Source organism: Triticum dicoccoides, chromosome 5B, assembly GCF_002162155.2.
Source record: "Triticum dicoccoides isolate Atlit2015 ecotype Zavitan chromosome 5B, WEW_v2.0, whole genome shotgun sequence".
Taxonomy (NCBI): Eukaryota; Viridiplantae; Streptophyta; class Magnoliopsida; order Poales; family Poaceae; genus Triticum; species Triticum dicoccoides.
Window position 1 is genome coordinate 698,232,320 of NC_041389.1, and position 4,924 is coordinate 698,237,243.

Genomic DNA, 4,924 nt, shown 5'->3' on the forward strand with positions numbered 1-4,924 from the left:
CTGCTGCGGAGGAGGGAAACTAAGGGATGACGACGGTGTCCGCTTCAAACTGGAACCTATAGGCGCATGGCACAATGAAAAGCAACCAATCAATATCACTGGATGGCTAGATGCAACACAGGACGAAGGGTGGATTCTGGTCATACCTTTATTTGGTAATTCTGGGTCTAGTTATACGTCTTAAATTAAATCAACAATGCCACCATCTACTCAGTTTGCCTAGTTCACAAATTCTATTTTGGTGAATGGCTCCCCGCGTGAAGCTTGAGGGCAACATCACCAACAACCTGCACACAAAGGCAGAGCAAAATTCAGTACGAGAGGAAATGGTAAATGGTCACACAAGTCAGCCAGCTTTAATTCTTTTACGTCGAAGATTTCAATGATAATACACACAGTTAATGATGATGGTGGTGACTTCCTTTATTAAGAATGAAATGATAATGCACATGACACGCCTATCTAAGCAGGGGTTGAATGAGGTGTCCTTCAGTTCAAAGTAATTCTAGGATATCGAAAAAGGAAGCAACAATCCACAAGGAAAATCATGAGTTTATGCGCAAAGAGAAAGAGGAGGTTGCTAAGTGGCTAATATCAATAAACCATTTTGTTTAAGCATATAAGTTCTTGTTTACTGATGCTTTTAGTCATGAGAAAAAAAGTTCTTCCAACAGAATACTGCCTTTTCATACCAGGCCTGTGGCCAGGAAAGCTGATCATCCAAATTGGCACTGATGTTTAAACAGTGTGCTCATGAAGCCAATGAGATAGCTCATAAATCATATGATTCTAGTGCTAGTTTTGTTTGGAAAGATGATCCACCAGACGTATTATAGAGGCTAATGTAATTGATGCTACCTAATGATATTAAAACGGCATAGTTGGCTCAAAAATAAATAAATAAATGTGGCGGTTCTGAATCTAGAAGTTCTTTTAACACAAATAGTATAATGTCACTATAGGAGTTGTCAAGATATAACTACTAGCGGCAACTACATGATTGGTAAATGAGAACCAACTCTGTGCATTGCAAAGAAACAAGCGCAAACCTTTGCCATCGTTCTGTAAGAGTATTCCGTGATTCCTGCAACATGTGGTGTTATAATAACATTTGGGAATTTCAGAATTGGATCCTCTGGATCGAATGGCTCCGTCCAAGCAACATCAATGCCTAAACCACCTTAATGACCTGACTCAAGGTGATTAAACATAGCCGTATAGTCCAGTAGGCGCCCTCTGGCAATATTGATGAGATATGATCCCTACAAGAACATGGCAGCTATTGAGAATGGGAGTCCTGCTGTCAGGTGCATATTTCACGGTTTTCCAAAAATCAAAAACAGATCCTATATGTAGATTGCAAAATAATATATGCACTCTGTAAGTTTTTGTCTTGAAATATGTCCATTTATGTGTGTGCAAGGAGAGAAATACTAAAATATCAACTCTATGCCACGAACCTTAGTTCATGATGGATAATACCGCCAGCCCGGTACGGCTAGGTTGATAGTGGAGGACAGGTTCGAAGATAAGGCTGATTATTTCTTGTTTCATTAATACTCCCTCCGTCCGGAAATACTTGTCATCAAAATGGTTAAAAGGAGATGTATCTAGACATATTTTAGACATATTCTAAGAGGGTCTTCTTTACATAGAGCCAAACAATAAAAAACAGGATATCTTATTTCTGCTGGCCTAAGGGCCAGGTTACAAAATATCTTCCTAATTTAAATAGTTAAAACATCCCATAATTTGTGCCGATTGGGGTCGGTTATGCCTGTCACATGTGTTTCTGCAGCAAGTTTTTTTTCCGTTACCAGTTTTCTTTTTTGGAATGGGCCAGAAGAACCGAATTACGATAAATCTCGGAAATCTCAGAATTATTCCGTCTGAACGCATTCAAACAAATTCTGAGTTTAAATTTTTTGCGTCACAATATGTAATTTTAACCTGGCACACACCCATACTCTCACGTATTCCACTGGTCACCTCACACATGCCTTTCTCCGTGTGGGGTGTGGGTTCTAACCCTCGCTGCTGCACTATTTTGCTATGCACCATTTACAGCTGAAGAAGCTGCAAACATTGCTGGGACAATAGGGGAATCCCCAAGACCTCCAAGGGTGTAAGTTATGGACCTCACCACCACATGAGGCAGCGAGTTGTGATAACATATGCATACAGAGCCTATTTGACAGTCTTAGCATTTGAATTATTATTTTTTTCAAAAAAGTCAAACAGTTGCACTGTTTCTTGGGGGTCAGCGAAAGTTCTGGTCGGTTACCACTCGGAAAAAACCTTGATCTGCAGTGGTGCACACACACGGTACCCATTTTGCGGGGAACATACGACGCTTTTCTTTTGCGGGGGACACACAAGGCTATATGTATGCATTTCTTTATAGACACTTTACCAAAAGAGCTGTACACACAGTATCATTCCACGAACGTCTATGAATATTCTTGATATCTTTTCCTTTTGAAAACTTGGAGCAGCACGCTTGTTCTTTGAAACAAGAACATATGCTCCTGGGATCATTTTGGCATTTTCTGATGGTTATTCCAATGAATACACCAGCACAATCTGATCCTCCAACACTATTCTAAGATTATTGTTTCCTCGTATACAAATTTTCTTCTTACAGGATGAACCAAGAATGATGGCTTATTTATTCCGTAAAATAAATAAATCTCATAAGAAGATTTAAGAAATAAGATGTAAATCTCCTACGATGCAGACAAGTATATTGGTGAAAAATACATGTACCTTTTTCAAAGCTGACAGGAACTTGTGATCCACAATCCGAACCTATAAATATTTATAGTTTAGTAACCGCATAACTGAAGTCAAATAGAGATATTACTGGCAGAATTTTTATTAAATAAATGAACATAGAGAAGAATTAACTGATTCATTGTTTAACGTCATGCAAGTTATAACTATGTCAGCTTCTCGAGCGAGTTCGTACATATCTTCTGGACCACCTTTCTTGTCAACCAGCCCATCAAGATCTGCAATAGCAATATTTTGAGAGAGGAAGATAACACAACATCTAATAAGGGAATGATACTGCAACTACTGAAGCTTACCACAAGACACTGTATTTGATGACCAGTTTCTTTTTGTAGCAAGAATTTTCACTCCAAATGGTCTTAGTCTCTTGGCAATTTCCATGCCAATGGCTCCGAACCCCAGGGTAAGTATCTAGCACAGTAAATACAATTTTATACTCAAATGGGAATTTTCTTGTGGAAAGTGGATAAAAGTAACAGTATCTAGCACAGTAAATACAAGTTTCTACTCAAATGTGATTTTTCTTGTGGAAAGTAGACAAAAGTAACTTATACACGAAAAGCATACTGTTTTCCCGAATATTGTTCCTCCAACTGGAAGGCCCAAGTCCTTCTGAATGACAGCAGTATCCGTTTCCTTCTGCAAATTATGGCCAAAGTCCAAAACATGAATATTCCATTACAACTGACAGAAGTAACATATGTTTGTTAAACTAAAAAAACTTATCTTCCAAATGATGGAAGCTACAAAGGTAGCTTATTTAACAAAAAACTGAGTGAATATTCTGTAAAAATATATGCAACATGATGAAATATGGCTTGAAATCAGTGTCCGTTTGCCTACATTGTTGGATATTGTACTAACTAGGATCCACGTGAAACAGAAATCATGTTTAATAGGCTCATCATGTATTTTTTCCCAAATTTCTGCAGCTTGCATGCCCTTTTATCAAATCCAGCGGCTGCCGCATCAGCAGCTCAAACTGGAACCTACAGGCGCATGGCACAATGAAAAGCAACCAATCAATATCACTGGATGGCTCGATGCAACACAGGGCAAAGGGTGGATGGCAGGGAGGGAGGGAGCAACGCGATACCTCGAGCAGGAAGAGGTTGGGGCCGGGGATGGGGGGAGGAGGGAGGTCGAGGGAGCGCGCGGAGCTGAGCAGCCTCTCGCCGTAGCAGGAGAGGTCCATGCTGCCGCCCTGGATGATGAGCAGGAAGACGAGCAGCGAGGGCCCCGACTCGAAGAGCTCGCCGCCGCACTCCTCTTCCTCACCTTGGACAGCGGCCACGATGTCGAGCTGAGTCTGGCAAACCGACAGATCCGACGAAAGTGGTCCCACCGTGCTCGGCGGTGGCGTCGCGGCTTCGTTCCGCTGCCGTACTCGGGGAAGAAAGGGAGGGGTGGGGGAGCTGGTGTTCGGGCCGGTGCTGGCACTACAGCGAGGAGCCGGGGGTAGAGGCGGCGGAGCTCGGGGCGGGGATAGAGGCGGCGGAGCTCGGGGCGGGGATAGAGGCGGCGAACTGTGGTGCCGGGCGCCGGAGGAGCTGGGGCAGTGGCGGCGGCAGCCTAGGGTAGGGAGGAAAGGGGAGGTTGCGTGATACGAAGAGAGAAAGAAAAGAAGGCACCGACGCCCTGGGTTTTTTTCTTTTTTTTCTTGCTAGCAAAGTAAAATTGACGAGGTGGAACGCGCGAGGAGGTGCCCTTGATGCACACCTTATTGTTTTGGATTAGCTCTCGGAGAAGTATTGGCAAATCCCTTGGATATATGGAAAGAAGGGTTCATATTGTCTGGTATCTAACGTGAAGGATTTATTGTTCAATGTTTATTTACTACCATACTTGACCAAAAACTACAATGCAAAATTAGGGATTTCTATCTATTTTCTACAAAAGTTGGAAACACTAGTGCACACACATGTGAAGACACTATACAAGAACTACTATTTTAGCTAGAACATCTTCATAAATTGAGGATTCGTGGCCGTGCCTCGTAAGAATCCCTCTGCTCACGCTGTCACTTGGGCCAGCCCATAGTTCGCTAATTTTTAGTGCGAGCCTAACACACAAGGGCACCCACATGGGGGCCCCTTTTGCTTTTGCTCCTGCCCCGGGGCGGCCGCACCCT

The 4,924-nt window shown here is 42.6% G+C and overlaps 1 pseudogene; it reads right to left on the minus strand.

The window, feature by feature from the left end:
• Positions 1–219: 219 nt before the first annotated feature.
• Positions 220–4,924, minus strand: part of LOC119310569 — a 5,268-nt pseudogene continuing 563 nt past the window's right edge.